This window comes from Microtus oregoni, unplaced genomic scaffold (genome assembly GCF_018167655.1).
Source record: "Microtus oregoni isolate MIOR12 unplaced genomic scaffold, Mior012 000020F_ref0000438, whole genome shotgun sequence".
In the NCBI taxonomy this organism is placed as follows: domain Eukaryota; kingdom Metazoa; phylum Chordata; class Mammalia; order Rodentia; family Cricetidae; genus Microtus; species Microtus oregoni.
Window position 1 is genome coordinate 11,404,680 of NW_024543079.1, and position 16,888 is coordinate 11,421,567.

The 16,888-nt window shown below is 46.4% G+C and overlaps 2 non-coding genes across 2 annotated transcripts; both read right to left on the minus strand.

Moving 5' to 3' along the window:
- Window positions 1–5,896: 5,896 nt before the first annotated feature.
- LOC121460583 lies at window positions 5,897–6,030 on the minus strand. Its single transcript, XR_005976075.1, has one exon. It is a non-coding gene; the product is annotated as a small nucleolar RNA SNORA71 (small nucleolar RNA).
- Window positions 6,031–6,775: 745 nt separating this feature from the next.
- LOC121460582 lies at window positions 6,776–6,908 on the minus strand. Its single transcript, XR_005976074.1, has one exon. It is a non-coding gene; the product is annotated as a small nucleolar RNA SNORA71 (small nucleolar RNA).
- Window positions 6,909–16,888: the final 9,980 nt, after the last annotated feature.

A 16,888-nucleotide genomic window follows, 5' to 3' on the forward strand; every position in this document is an offset into this window, starting at 1 on the left:
CTGTGTTTCCCAGGTCTACTGCTAAGGTCAGATTAAGGAGAGGTGGAGTTGGCAGGTGTAGAGCCTGGTCACAAGGTATGCCCAGCCTGGTGCTGACTGCAAACCCTGGTCAGACCCAGCTGTCACCTTTACCTTAATGGCTGGCAGAAATAAATAACCAGGAACAGCCCCTATCACCTTCCAAGATCACACTAGGTCTGGTATCCGTAAGGAGAGCTCCTCTCCATCCTGGTCTACACTGTGATGATGCTTAAATGGGCTACAGAGGTGAGAAAATCATTTACACCCATCCCGACACCCAGGTGACTTTCAGTCTACTCGGTGTAAAATGCCACTCCTCCAGACTTCCTAGTCCACCTCCCTGCTTCCTAACTTCTCCCTGGCCTTTCTCCAGCACACCATATTAGTCCTTTAGTCAAGGGCATGGCCCTGTCCCATGCAAGGTCAGTCCTAGGAAAGAGAAATCTGCCCTTTGGATTGTTTGCTCTGTGAAGTCATAGAACTGCCTGCGTGAATAGTATGGGATGTGACCCAGGGGTGGGGGGTGCCCTTCCTGGAGGAGGTGACACTGCTAAGCCAGCTGCCCAGTGGAGGACACAGTGAAAGAACACATTAACTAGACACAGCTGGAGGCTGGGGTGCTCATGGGAGTTTACTGCACAAGGAGAAGGGGGAGGGGCTGGCTTGGGAAGGCAAGAACAAGCGGGCAGCACACTTCAAAATGTATTAATTAAGGTGGGGAAGAGGATGGTGGCACATGGCACAGAAAACTTCAGGGTATGGATCTAAAATAAAACCTCACCCATACATAGGCAAGAAGGCAGATGGATTTAATACGACCAGCAGATGGTGCTGGTTCAACGTTAGTAAGCAATACATCAGATATTCTTTTTCATCTTCATACAATTAAAATTTCCACTATCAGAACCTTCTAAAGAGCACAGATATTACGTTAAAGTCTGTATTATTACATTTGGATTAATCAGTTAGATTAGTCCAACCGAAATATCCCCCATGCATGTGACTAGATAATTGTATACTCTCTTTTGTCCAGACAACTGGTGCCAAGGGATAAAAACAGTTTTTAGCATAGCAAAACAACATCATATTCTCTCTCCTTACAGGGGTGTCTTTTAGTCCCCCTGACAAAAGGTATTTGGATTCTGCACTGGCAAGCTGAGAATTAACAGGTAATATATAGTCAGTAAATGTAACAGCATTGTTTTGGGGGTCAGTAGTATTATGTCCTTATTGTTTCCCCAAAGTCTTGGCTTGACAAGTTAAAGTCTTGATGTCTGCCCCAAGTTATTGGCTTCCTCTTCCTCTTGGGACGTCTCCTTTTGATGGCTTTGTCATCTATCTGTAGGCACTTGGTTTGTCTGGTGTCTCCAGGATGCTGTCCTTGTTGGATATGTCAGGGCAGGAGCCATCTGGGACTTCATTTCTCTTCTGTAAGATATAAGCCTTGCCTCGATGTTAAAACATCGGGCCCTTTCTAGTGGTTAGTTAGATCTTGCTTTTTAACATATACTTTAGGTTGTGTCTCCTTTAGGGCAAAATGCTCGTCAGAAGCAGAAAAAGCATTATCTTTTAAAGTGAGAAAAAGGAAAGTTAGTATAGCTAAATGTAGCATAGTTTGTGGGGATTTAAATTGGTGTATCATTATTTGATAGTGTTGTTTTACAATAGTTTGACCCTGACAATTGTAAGGAATTACAGTAACACGATTAATATTCCATACCTTGCAAAAATTTTTAAAGTGCTTGCTAGTACAAGCAGGTTCATTATCAGTTGCAATGGGAGTCCTAGGAAGGAAATGTATAAGGAACTATTTGATAAAATCAAGCTCTAGATATGACACCAGGAATTTTCCTGGAGCCCTCAGGACCCCGTGTCCTGCCTGGAGCTGTGCTGTGCAGCTGACTAATCAGCAGGAGGCACTGTGCGTGCCTTTGGTGCACACCAAGCACAAGGCCTCTGCGCACCCGACAGAGAAGGCTACAGACAGACAGCCCTAGTTCTAGACATCAAGCTGACGTGAGAAGTACTCACTACTAATCAGTTTTAGAATACTGTATGAAATAAGCCTGCAATAGAGGATAGGCGTGCATGAGCCTCCTCTAACTTCCTCCCTCGTCAAGAGTCTGATCATTGATGTCAGACTCAGGGAAACACAAAACCAAAACATAAGTAGAACTTACTTAATTCGCAATGGTTATTAACTTTTAAAGATTTAAACCAGGGCTGGAGAGATGGCTCAGCGGTTGAGAGCACTGCCTGCTCTTCCAAAGGTCCTGAGTTCAGTTCCCAGCAACCACATGGTTGCTCACAACCATCTGTGATGAGATCTGGTGCCTTCTTCTGGCCTGTAGACAGAATACTGAGAATACTGTATACATAATAAATAAATAAATCTTTAAAAAAAATAAAATAAAGATTTAAACCTAAGGCTATTTATGTAAGATTTGGGAATCTTTAAAATTTAGGGCAATTTTAATTTTGAGTTCAAGAAGACTCTCCTATTAGGTTAATAGTATATTCAGAAGTACTGAGAAACAATCACAGAAAATCCTGAAGGAAAAAACAATTGTGCTTTCCCATGCGAGCATGAAAGAAGATGTCTAGCTGGTACTGTAAACAAAACAAAAATGTGTACACCAGTTCCACGGAGGAAGAACCTTCCAGAAGGTACTAGTTCTTTCTACATTTAACAGGTTCTTAGTCTTTACCAAAAATAATTTTAGGCAAAAACTTTAAAATAATCTAACTCATACTGATTACATTTCTGGTTTAACTCCTTCTGCCTTCCAAAGAAATTTGAGAAATATGCAATTATCTTTTCAGTCCTTGGCCACCATATTATCCAGAAGAAATACTCTAAAACATTTTCTTTATTCCAATTTGCCCCCCTTTTTTTCCCTTAAATTCATGTGAAGCTTGTTCACATTGTTATTCATAAATTTTTGTTATGTTGTATAAAAATGTAAATTTTAAAAAATGAAATTTTAGAATTCATAAATACCAAGGAACCTGGGTGGTATTTGGTCTCTCAGTGCCTGAAAGGCCTGAAGTGAGAAAGTCTCCATTTTTTCTGTGAAGACGAGATAAAATTCCTTATTTTGCAAGACTGAGAGCGTGTGGCTGGATGGATGCGACACATGATGTGACAGCAACATGAACATGAACATGCCCTGACCTGGTGACCTCCAGGAGCAGTGGAGTCCACTTGGCCTGCAGAGGAAACAAAAATTCTTTTTTCAATGATCCTCCCGAGTCCGAGCAATACAGTACTGTGCTCCAGCTTGGAAAATAATTGGCACGGGAATTTTATCTCCTCTTTCATGGGCCCTTTTTACATTAGCTCCTATGCATTTCCAGTTGTCTTTTTTTTTTTCTTTTTGCTTTTTCAAGACAGAGTTGTTGTCCTGGGACTTTCTCTGTAGACCCCCACCTCATGGTTGCAGTTCCAATGTTCTTGGTCAGGAAGCCACGGACTGAATTTTACAGACATCACATTACAGAGCTATTGCTCTCAATATTTTCTTCCTTTGGGTCTTAAACAAACATTATCAGTAACTGTATAGAATGCTTTATCTCAGAGGGCTGAGAAGAACCCAAGCTTATTTTACTCTCTTACTTACAGTTGTAATCTCTTGGTGACAGGACCGAACTCCGACCCGAGTCTATTAAAAGAAAAATCTTACCTTCTCTAAGAGTTGAGTCCCTCACATTGGTCGCCAGTTGTGCCCATGCCACTGCCACCACCACCAGTACCACCCCTACGAGCACTACCGCCATCGGCACCACTAACACTAGTACTACCCAAGCGGGCACGGCCACTACTACCACCTCCACGAGCACCACCACCATAGGTACCACCGCATTAGCCCCACTGCCACCCGAGTAATGATCTTTTTTTGCCAGATGAGGGAAAAGGGCAAGTCTAGTTCAACATGACTCAATAGCCAGTGTTGGTTCAAACTTTTATTTTATTTTGCTTTGTTTTATTTTCGAGACAGGGTTTCTCTGTGTAATCTTGGCTGTCCTGGACTCACTCTGTAGACCAGGCTGGCCTCTAACTCAAAGATCCGCCTGCCTCTGCCTCCCAAGCGCTGGGATTAAAGGCGTGCGCCACCACTGCCCGGCTAAGTGTTGGTTCAAACTTCAAGAGTATAATTCACCAGCATAATTTGGTGAAACAATGTTCTGGTGATAATTAACACACTCCTGTGTGCCCAATACATCAAAACAATACATGTGACATCTCCATAAAGATGGGTTCTATAGATTGAGTACACATGACAGCTTTTAAAAAAATTTTTTATTTATTTTTGGTTTTTCAAGGCAGGAATTTCTCTGTGTAGCCTTGGCTGTCCTGGACTCACTCTGTAGACCAGGCTAGCCTCGAACTCAGAGATCCATCTGCCTCTGCCATACAAGACCTGTGGAATAAAAGGCATGTACCACCACCACCCATCTGATTGATTATGTGTGACATCTTAAGTCTGGGGGAGGATCTGGCACGGTCTTGGTCAAAAAGATAGCACGAAGGTCAGTAGAATATTAAGCACTTCCACTCCCAGCCTTCTGGGTGGAAAACAGTTATATGTCTCTTCCTTTGAAGAGACAACACTGCGTGCTTAATATTCCTTTTTTTCCCTGGTGCTCACCTGTGAGAACAAGGACCTTGGTGCCACATGGCATTCTGTGGTTCTAAGGGGAGTTACAAAACCAGCTTAAGGGTCTCTCTGACTTTGGTCCCCAAGTCTCCAGAGTCAAGGCTCTTCCCTCTGCATACTCACCAAATAAAAGGGTGTTCCTCGATGATGAGCCGATGGCAGCAAGGTCTGGAGGCACGTTGTGTGGCAGGAACCTAGCTCTCCGTGCTATGTGGCACCCACAGACACCACCACAATAGCCTAAGGCAGAAAGTCAGGCAAAGCCAGCAGCTTATAATTTCCACTTCAAAATGCATCTCCCGACCCAGTTACCTGACTGTAGCTCACCTGGATGAGACTCCTGCCGTTGATCATGGTGAAACAGTTAGGGCCACGTTCCCTACACTGTCTTCCTATTTTGGTCTTTCCACACGGATGCCGGTAAGAATGCTCCTAATTAATGAGAGATAAAGAGTCACCATGAAAACAAGTCCTGTTTGTCTAAAACAGCTCTCCACAGGACAACTGAGCAGTCATATAAATGGCAAAGACACGGCTCAGAGGTTCACTCTCAGGGCTCCTCCCACCAAGGTCCCTCCTTCCAGCAGTCTTCCCTATATGCTATTATTAATGGCCTGTATCTCAATCTCAAAGCCCATCCCTCTTATGCTCCCTCCTTAGTCCACTGAATCACATTTCTTCAAAGGCACACCAACTCCAGAAGATCACTTCTGCCGGGCATGGTTGGGCACACCTTTAATTCTAGCACTCTATAGGTGGAGGCAGGAGAATCTCTGTGAGTTCAAGGCCAGCCTGGGCTATAAAGTAGGATACAGTACTATAAAGAGAGACCCTCTCAAAAAAAAAGAGAAAAATGTAGCATCTCTAGGAAAACCTTGTCGCGGTGGGTACATATCACCCACCTACACATATGTGTAATCTACCCTGGCCTTTCTAGACTCTAAAATATCAAAACCTTGCTCTCTGATAGCAGGGAGAGAAGCTGAGAAAGGCTAAGCCAAAATATCTCCTATAAAGGCATGGTGGCACACGCCTTTTTTAATCCTTGCACTTGGGAGACAGAGGCAGCCAAGCCAGAGCTACATAGTAGGGCCCTGTCTCAAAATGAACAAACAAAACAAAAAGAACATAAACAAGATGTCTCCCATCACTGACTTTTACACAGTAGCCCATGTCCTTCGGGGAGGATGAACTGGCGGGTGAGGGGGAAGCAGGAGTGTGAGAAGACGCCAGCATTTGAGAGGGACAGGACAGGACCTTTCAAACACGGGAAATGGCTTTTAGAAGCTCCGCTCCCTGCATTGTGGAGGACCAGAGCACAGACATTCTGTGGCCGCTTCTAAATGCTGGGAACTAGTAGGACTTGGGACAGACATATGTGCTCAAGTAGAACAAAAGTCACCTACCATCCTTCTTCTCTCTTTTTTTCAAATACTGGCAATGAAGTTCTGAGTTGGTCTTTGACTGAGAGTGACAGACCCAGTTTTCCATGTCTAGTGTACCCTTATATGATCCCTCAAAGCCCTTGGCAAACTGCATGGCACTGTATCAGAGGCAAGGGACCAACACTGCAGAGAATGAACTGGACAAGAGAACTACCTCGAGTACAGGTGGGTCTAGAATGCTCCTAACAGCTCCCATGATGCTTCTGTGGAGAGTGGCTTCACCTAAAAACAACATGACGCTGATAAGCACCAGGCTTGCCATTGCTTGCAGCAGGGCATGGCAGGTATGGGGAAACGGGTTGGCACAGGAGTCCCCAGACAGTAAGCATCCCGAAACTGTTGGCTCTCATTTCCAGAACAAACCCATTGTTTCCTCTGACTCCTTCAATGCACATTGTGTATGGTCTATGGCAGGGCAGCCACCACCAATTACATCACTGACCTGAGTGACCCCCCCCCAACAGGACACAATGATGCAAGCAGTGGGTGTGTGGCAGTGTGCCACTGTGGACTGGCAACGACCTTGCTGCCCATCTAGGAGACCTTAAAACCCAGGGCAGAAAGCAAAAGTCCCAGTGACAGCAATGATGTGCCTGTGGGGTAGCTCCAATGGCCTAGGGGCCCAAGTGTATGTAGAGTTGAGAAATCACATACAGGAAAGCCCCCAGCACTGGAAGGCATGGTGTGGACCTTCCCAACACAGGACCATTTTTTCCACATTTCCTCTGCCTGCACTACCAATGACCAGGGCATGGGCTCCCCCTGATCACTTACAAACGCAGGAGCAGAGAGGGCAGAGGGCTTGCTGTCAAATGCAAATGTCTAGCCCTGTTTGAGTCCCTGTCCTGGCTTCCTTCAGTGATGTGAAGTATGAGTCAAACACTACCCTTTCCTTCCCAAGCTGCTTTGAGATCAGCCAGTTCAGCTGGGTATACGGACTGAGGAGGTACATCTAATCCTATAAAAATTCCTTCCACACGGCCAACAAGTGAAACAGAAGGAAGACACACAGCAAGATTTCTTAGGTTGTGGAACTTGGGGGGGGGGGGTCTCCTGACACTAAGGAAAACAGCCTAGTTGTTCTGCTTTCTGGAGTATAAGACATTGCCCTGTCTAGTTTCATGTCAACTTGACACAAAATAGAGTTATCTGAAAGGAGAGACCCTCAACTGAGAAAATGCCTCCATAAGATCCAGCTGTAGGCAAGCCTCGAGGGCAGTTTCTTAATTAGCGATTGCTAGATGGAGAAGGACCCAAACCTTTGTGGGTGGGGCCATCCCTGGGCTGGTGGTCCTGGGTTCTGTAAGAAAGCAAGGGAGCAAGTCAGTAAGTAGCACCACTCCATGGCCTCTGCATCAGCTCCTGCCTCGAGGTTCTAGCCCTGTTTGAGTCCCTGTCCTGGCTTCCTTCGGTGATGTGAAGTATGAGTCAAACACTACCCTTTCCTTCCCATGCTGCTTTGTTCACAGTGTTTCATCACAGCAGTAAAAACCCTAACTAGGGCTGGAGAGATGGCTCAGAGGTTAAGAGCACTGGCTGCTCTTCCGGAGTTCAATTCGCAGCAGCGGCATGGTGACTCATAGTCATCTATGATGAGACCTGGTGCCCTCTTCTGGTGTGTAGGCAAGATATGATATACGTGTAAATAAATCGGAAGGAAGGAAGGAAGGAAAGAAGGAAGGAAGGAAGGAAGGAAGGAGAAGGAAAGAAGGAAACCCTAACTAAGGCCCAGCGGTGGTGGCGCATGCCTTTATTCACAGCAGTCTGGAGGCAGAGGCAGATGGATCTCTGTGAGTTCGAGGCCAGCCTAGTCAACAGAGCAAGTTCCAGGACTGGCACCATAGCTACTATAAAACCCTGACTCAAAAAAACAAAAAACAAAAACCAAAAAAAAAAAAAAAAAAAAGAAAGAAACCCTAACTAAGGCAGACCTGGGTACAGGGGGCTTTGATGCAGCATCCTTCCTGCTTCTGATTCAGACCTGCTGCTGCTAACCCACCAAAACAAGGGGGAATCACTGGAGACTCGGGGCTGAAGCAGGCTCAACAGGAATCAGATGTCCACCATTGCCCAAAAAGAGTAAAACTGGGGCACTGGATACAGTCACCTTCATCTTCTGTCCATTTACTTCTCAGGCTATCCCGTTCCTGGGAACCTGTGAGCATCCCTTGGGGACAGCCATCTTTTTTGTTTGTTTTATTAATTTTTTCATTTATTTTACATACAGACAACAGTTTCCTCTCCCCCCCTTCTCCTGTTGCCTCCCCCTCCTTCCACCCTTCTCCCTCCCCTGCAATCCACCCGCCCACTTCTCCTCCTCTGTTCAGAAAGGGGCAGAACCAAGTTCCTCCCCCTGCATCAAGGCTGGGTGAGGCATTCTGTGAGGAATGAGTTCCCAAAAGCCAGTTCAAGCACCAGGGACAGGTCCTGATGCCACTGCTTGGAGCCCACAGACAGACCAAGCTACACAACTGCGGGGGGTGTGGGGGTGTGACAGAGTCATCTTAAGTACAGACCTTACCATGGGAGCGCTGTGATGCAGCAGCTTCTTGGCTGGGTAGAGATGTCTCGTGGCCCCTCTGCACCAAGGTGTCAGTTCTGCGGTAAACAAGAGGCACCTTTAAATAAGCATCTAAATGTCACTGGTTAAATCGGTTCTGGGCAACACATGAAGAGGTCCCAGTGCAAGAGCCACATAAAATAGATAAAGGGAGACTGGATTATTTGTGACGCAACATTTTCTCCTGACGCAGTGACGCAGCATTTTCTGGTAACTCAGCATTGGGGGGAGGCGTTGGCAACATCACAGGAACAACAAATCATCTATGACAGAGCACTTTTCAGATCTTTTGTGCAAGCTCGGGTAAACTGAGGAGGTTCGAGAAGGTTCCTTTATCCTGTCTCCTGTCAAAGATCCTCAAATGAAAAAGGTTGGCCAACTTCAAAGATCTCAGCCCTGTGCAACCATCATTTCAGATAAGATCCTACCTGCCATCCAAAAGGAGACCAATTTAGGGTCAAAATGAGAAATCGGTTTCATTCAACACCACAGATAAGGCAGAGCTGCCATGTAACCAGGCACAAACTTGCCTTCGCAGCTTCCCTACCTGAGAAGGAATGAACTATATTCACGTAGGACCTGGGGTCTTTCTGGCCTGAGTCCAGACTCCCAAGGACTCCACCAGACTTTCCTGCACGGGGTCTTTGCTGGGCTGTCATCAGAACCTGCCTGAACTCCATACCACCCCTCTGCTGGTACCCACGGAAAGGCAATTAGGGGGCACTCTGGCTTCAAGGTGCACCCGCAGCACTTACCGGGACTCCTGCTTCCTGGACAGTGGCGCCCATCAGAGAGTGCGGAGAATAGGGGTGAGGGGCTGTCGCAGACCAGCTTCATCATCCTTCGTGGTGTCAAGAGGGCCTCTTAGCCAAGGCCCAGCAGGGAAGCAACCGCTGGGAATGGGTTTCGCGGCAAGACACCACACCGTTCGAGAGAGGCGTCCCAGGGTCTTGGGCGCATCAACTTGAAAGGATGCAGATCTGAACGCGGGTCAACAGTCCGAGGACCCTGTGTAGAAAAAGACAGGCGGCTTCATATGCCACATAAATTTGAGGCACCAGGGCTCAGCCCCCAACCCTCCCATCTCTTCCCAGGGGCGCTGACACCGCGTTCCCAGGTTGTCCCCCACGAAGGCTCCCTCCCCAGAGGTTGGGCCATCAGCCCCGGGAAACCGAGATCGCAACCCACCAAAGAACTCCTTCCGAATATCCCGGGAAGTTCACAGTCCGCAAGGGTGGGAGGTTCAAACTCTCACCCTAACCTCTGGGGTCCTGGGTTTCCCGAGTTTAGGAGACTGGAGGTCTTGGAGGCTGCCAAGAGCGCAGACCCGAGGTGACTTCACCTAGCGAGCTGAGACGTGAAATAAAAAGTGCGTGAGTGCCGCAGTGTAGGACTGCGCAGGACACTTCTCAACACCGCAGTGTCTACCCAGCTGCGACTGCGTGCGCTGCAGGCTCCAGCTGCACCAGTGCACAGCCAGCCTGTGCGCGTGGCTCTGCAGCGTCCCCTGCGGGAGTAGAACTGAAATGCTAACCCTCCCGCAAGGCTCTCCTTCCTTAGTCCTAGCTTCCATTCTACCAAACCGTTTATTCATCCATCCATGCATCCATTTTGCCAGTAAGTATGTGTGGAACGTCAGCTTCCTCTCATTTGTCATCCATCCTGTTGTCCCATCTGTCCTCTCATGCATTAAAATATCCATCCACTCACCCATGCATTGTGATTCATTCACCTAAGCATGCGTCTGTATGCCTGTCCATCTATCCATCTATCCATCCACTCATCTTTTCATTAACCTACCCATCTAACTTTGCACCCACCCAAAATATCTACCGAGGAACTACTTCGTATCAAGCGCTAGACTATGCTCTAGAAATAAAAGGTCTAAGACAGGCATGATCCCTAACTTGGTTACATTTTAATGGGCACGATAAACAAATAGGTCAGAAAATTAAAAATCATAAGCGCAGCTGGGCAGTGATGGTGCAGGCCTTTAATTCCAGCACTGGGGAGGCAGAGGCAGGTGGATCTCTGAGTTGGAGGCCAGCCTGTTCTTCAAAGAGAGCTCCAGGACAGCCAGGGCTGTTACACAGAGAAACCCTGTCTGGAAACATCAAACTGACACACACACACACACACACACACACACGTATAAGCACTACAAAGGAAATAGGCACAGCAGTAGGCAGGTTGTAACAGTGGTGACCTATTTATCCCTGGTGGACAGCAGGGCCTTCCCTGAAGAAAAAAAAAAGACATTTAATCTAAAGCCTGGCAGAAAATAAGTAATGCATCATGAACCATTAACTATGTTTTCTTCAGGAGAGTATTAAAAAGTGAAGTAAAGTGGAGACAAAATTCTTGCAAATAGGTCAACAATGTTTCTTGTTTTGTTTAGGTTTTCTTGATACAGGATCTCTAAACATCCCTGGCTGTCCTGGAACTCGCCCCTACCTCCTACCTCCTACCTCCTGAGTGCTGGGATAAAAGAAAGATGTGTGCCAACATACCTGGCTGTTTCTCGGGCTTTTTAAAAAGTTATGTTGATTTATGTATGTAAGTGTGTTTGTTTGGTGAGCATGTGTGTGCCATGGCGCACATCAGATACCAGAGAACAGCTTCCAAGAGTTGCTTCTCGGTTCTCTTTTTCTACTTGCAGCCTAGGATTTGGCCTCAGGTTGTCATTCTTGGTGGCAAGTAACCTTACTGGTCGAGCCATCTAGCCCAGTCTAGTCATGTTTTCCCAGGACTATACGATTGCGATGCCTATTCTCAATGAAACAAAGGACTACAACTAACAGCCAGTGCTTTGGGGCACACAAAATATTTCAGGCATTTTGACTCATTTAGTTATTAGGCCAGTATTCCGGACTGAATGAGCTCCCTCCCCTAAATCCATTTGGTAATCCTACCTCCTACTGTGTGGTTGCAGGATCTTTGGGGGGGGGGGTGATCAGGTTATGAGGGCGGGCCCCTTCTAAGGGTTCCCTGGAGTTTACTTCTTCCTTCTGCCACTTGGAGACAATATGGAAGGCAGCCATCAGTCTGTCAGACAGGGGTAGGGTGGGGGCAGGGAGCTTGCCAGACACCAAATCTACAAGAGCCAGGACCTCAGACTCGCATTGTGTCACTGTGACAAAATACTGAGGAAATCAACTTAAAAGAGGAGAGATTTGTCTTAGCTTTGTGGTTTCTGGGCCTGTAGTGAGGCAGACTGTGGAGTAGTCAAGGAGTATGTGATGTAAACAAAGATGCTCAGGGTGGCCAGAGAGCAAAAGAGAAATGCTCCCCCCCATGTGCCTCCAGTCACCTCTCCTCCTTCTACTAGGCTCTACCTACCAAGTCATTAGCACATGGCCTTTGGGGTCATTTCTATTCCAAAGCATAAAGTCTAGGCTCCAGGACCATAAGAGATAGATTCCTATTGTTTATCAGCAGCTTGCTTATAGTATTTTGCTATGCCAGCTCAAATGGACTCAGAACCCAATTCTATAAGCATCATTCCATTTGTTAAGATGATAAAAAAAAAAACTGGCATTGTTTGATGGACTTATCCCATGTCATATAGTTCACATATCAAGAATTGTGCATGCTCTAAGTGTCAACTGTTATGCCCAGTCCACGAAGTCCCCCCAAAACCAACAAGGAGACCGAGTCCCGTATGTAAAAGCAAAAAGCCTTTATTTTAAGCAAGTTTGCAAACTCAGTCTCTCTGTCTGTCCAACGTACTGGAATAATGGAGAGCCCCGAGCTCTGTTAGAGTTGGGTTTTATAGAAGTAAAGGTGGGGGTGAGGGATTTCTAGGGTTCAGGACCCCTGATTGGCTGACATTTGTCTAGGGGTATCCTGGTGAGTGTGTGCTGGCAGGTGATCTTATCTACAATGGTTGAAACATTGGAAATTTCCTTTGGTTGGTCTGTTCTTGGTGGTGCCTGGGTAATCTCAGTTTGTGGTCCTTCAGGCAACCAGGTATTACCTCAGGGTAAACTCATGCAATTCCAGCCTCAGAAGGTGGAGAAAGGGGGACCCTAGAGCAAGCTGGCTAGCAAGGCTAGCTGTATCTGTGAACTCAAGTTTTTATTGAGAGACCCTGCCTCAGTGAATAAAGTGGAAGAGCAGTCAGGGAGGATCCCCAGCACCAACCCTGGGCCTCCACATGCATGCACACACACATGCAAAAACATGCGTGCATACCATATGCACACACACATGCAAAAACATAATGCGTACCATACATACACATGCAAAAACATGCAGGTATGCCATACACACATGTAAAAACATGCAGGCATACCATACACACATGTAAAAACATGCAGGCATACCATACACACACATGCAAAAACATGCAGGCATACCACAGAGAGAAAGAGCAGAGACAGAGAATAAACAAGCCGAAAAGGAAGAACCTACAGGGCCTCTCTGCCCTTTGTGCCATATGAGACATTTAGCTCTGTTGCTGCATTTGGAAGTGGTCCCCAGCCACCTTTCACTTGGTTGTTGCAGGCAGAGGAACATGGAAAGTGTGCTCTGGGCTTCAAGAACCCTTGACCATTCCTGGGAACCTGGTGCTTTTCCTGTATATGACTTCCCACATGTTCAGATCTCAGGGATTACAGGCTGTGATTTCCTTGTGTGGCCTTTCTTTTCTTTTCTAAAATAAATGTCCAGATATTTTTAAAAGTTTTTTTTTTCTTTTTGTTTTTTTGAGACAGGGTTTCTCTGTGTAACAGCTCTGGCTGCCCTGAAACTTACTCTGTAGACCTCTGCCTCCCCAGTGCTAGGATTGAAGGTGTATGCATCACCACCCTGCTAAAGTCATTTTTAGTACTTGTAAGTATATGTATGTGTCTATGTGTGAGTGGGTATGTGCACATGAACCCAGGTCCTCTGGAAGGGCAGTGCATGTATTTAACCTTTGAGCCATCTTTCCAGCCCCTTGCTTGCTCTTTCTAAGTGATTTCTCAGCTAAAACCAGACTGTGTGAATCAAGGTTATTTGAACCCAAAATATGGTTAGCTATATTAACAATAAGGGATGACTAGGGAGCCCAGAGCGTGATCCTGCCTCATTAATCAGGAAGGTTGTAATGAACCAGAGTAGGACTGGGTGTGATGTTGGGCACACATGAGATGCTGGGAATCGCTCAGGACCGAGGGTGATGTCACTCTTTCTGTCTGCTCTCCGTCTCTAAATGTCCTGTTTGCTGCAGTGTTCAGGTCAGGTGGAGAAACCAGCTTCCTCTTGCTCCGTACACACCGGCTCTCCCTTGCTTTTTATTTACTCAACTATTTTCATTTGGCCCTGGTGATCGTTCCCCTGTTGCTTTTCCTTGTCTTCTCAGAGACCGCCTTACCAGTGTGGTACAAATTGTTCTGTTTCACTTTTTACTATTGACTGTCCTCGGTGATCAACCACCTGCGTCCCCTGGTGAGTCGGAGAGAAAGAGTCCAGGTGGTGGGAATGGGAGAGGTGCTTTAAGTTCCTGTGAGCTGCGGGGAGTCAACTTGGATCCACTCAAACAGCATTTCATCAGGTCCAAGCAGCACCTGATGGTTCTACAGAGCCTGGACAGTGAAGTGAAACAGCCAGATAATCCAGGATGTGGCCAGCACCCCAGCTTTCTTAGTCCCCCCAAAGATCGTGAGGCCCCAGGTCAGCATGAAGCAGTTGTCAGAACACAGCGTCCTCATCCGCGCCTCACCTGCTACCCCTTTCTAACTCCTCACGTTTTTATAATAAACATAAGGGAGGAATGGTAGTAGTCAGGCATCTGCACTGGCATGCCCTAGGGGTCCTGACAGGACATGTCCTCAGCTGCAGCCAGTGATGCCCACTTCTGTGGGATAAGTGAAGATCTTTTCCCGTTCTGTAGGCTGTCATTTTGTCTTGTTGACCGTGTTCTTTGCTTTACAGAAGCTTCTCAGTTTCAGGAGGTCCTATTTATTAATTGTCCTATTTATTAATCTCCCAGTGTCTGTGCTGCTGGGGTTATATTTAGGAAGTGGTCTCCTGTGCCAATGTGTTCAAGTGTACTTCTCACTTTCTCTTCTATAAGGTTCAGTGAGTGTGGCTGGCTTTATGTTGAGGTCTTTGATCCATTTGGACTTGAGTTTTGTGCATGGTGATAGATACGGGTCTGTTTTCATTTTTCTACATGTTGCTATCCAGTTATGCCAGCGCCACTTGTTAAATATGCTTTCGTTTTTCCATTTGATATTTTTTGCTTCTTTATCAAATATCAGGTGTTCAAAGATGTGTGGATTGATATCTGGGTCTTCTATTCAGTTCCATTGGTTTTCCTGTCTGTTCTTATGCCAATACCAGGCTGTTTTCAATACTGTAGCTCTGTAGTAGAGTTTGAAGTCAGGGATTGTGATGTTTCCAGAAGTTCTTTTATTGTACAGGATTGTTTTGGCTATCCTGGGTTTTTTGCTTTTCCATATGAAGTTGAGTACCGTTCTTTCGAGGTCTTTGAATTTTTTGCTGGAATTTTGCTGGGCATTGCATTGAATCTATCAAATAAACAAATCTTAAAAACAATCGAAAACAGTGTTTGACCTTTGCTTTTCCCCATCAAAATTAAGCCTTTGATAAAATGAACACACACCTTGAAAATATTTAACAAAACCATCTTAATGAAAAAAAGAGAAAATTTGAAAAAAGAATCCTTTAACTTTTTAAAACATGGGACCAGTAGTTAACATTTCTTCCAGAAAACATCTCCCAGGGTGCAATGGGGCAGACCTGTGAGCCCAGCACTGGTAAGCCTGAGGTTGGAGGATTGAAAGTGTGAGGCCAGCCTGGGCTACAAGGGAGTAGGGATATAGCTAAGTCTAGCCAGCTCAGGACCTTCTGTTCTTCAGCATGTAGCAAAACAAAGCCAAAGTCTACTTGACAGTATCTAGAATCACTTAGAGAATAAAAGGGGTTCTAGAGTGGATGAACTAAGTTAGAAAATCTCATTCAAAATGTAGGTAGCAGCATTCCATGGGTTCGAAGCTCAATTAAAAAGGAGAGAGAGAGAGAGGGCTGGAGAGATGGCTCAGTGGTTAAGAGCATTGCCTGCTCTTCCAAAGGTCCTGAGTTCAATTCCCAGCAACCACATGGTGGCTCCCAACGTAGGGAGGTCTGGCGCCCTCTTCTGGCCTTCAGGCATACAGACAGAATATTGTATACATAATAAATAAATAAATATTTTAAAAAAAAGGAGAGAGAGAGAGAGAGAGAAGCACCAGCATCATCTTTCTCCACTTCCTGATCTCAGATGCCTCACGTTTTGCCACCACAACGGACTGTAACCTTAAACTGTGAGCCCCCAAAAAGCTTCCCTTCATTAAGGGGTTTGTGCCAGGCATCTTGTTGCAGCAATAAGAGAAGCAACGAATACACTTCGGCTCAGAAGGTAACCAAACATTGAGCTCAGAATCCACCAAGTGAAGGCCTGCATTTCCCAGAGAGCTCGCCCACTGCATGTGCGTTCTCCTTCGTCTCCAGCAGCCCTGCACAGTCTCACTACCTCGGGCTTAATATTCTTCTGCTTTGCTTTATGAAGCAGGGGCGGGGGGGTCAGTCCCACAAACACACTATTAGGAGCTATTCTTAGGAGTCTTTATTAGAAGGACCTGCTGTTTTAAGCATCGGATGATGTACCATAGGGTCACTCTGCTGCACCAGAGGTGGCTTCCTGGGAAAGTGTGCCCCTCCAGTCATACATTTTTGTGGCATCAGCTCAGCATTTCTAGCACTTGTGCCTCCCAGTCACAGACTCTGATGCCAACAGTGTGCCCTGTGCACAGCCTGCACAACTGTATGTGCCAGCAGTCCCTGGAGCCCCTGGAGCAGTTTAGGGACCGCTGAGTGACCCTGGATGCCAGGCTGGCCAAGGCTCCCACCAGGTTTCAGCCTCCGATTTCAGGAGTCTGGGCTTATTCTTGCAGATAGACGCAGTAACAGATGAGCAGAAAAAAGCAGAGGAGGAGAATGGACAGGTACAGCATAGCACCCAGCAGGACAGCCATTTGTGCTCGGGGACAGGGCCTGCAGCTCTTCTTGCAGGCCTCAGTGAGCTTGTGGCTGATTTCCTGCCGTGATCCTAGGCATCTGGCAACCTTGACTTCTCCTCTTCTTCCTCCAGGGAGGAGCCCCAGGCCTCAGGAATCCAGCCATTGTGAGGTCACAAACTCTCAGAGGGTAGAATTTTG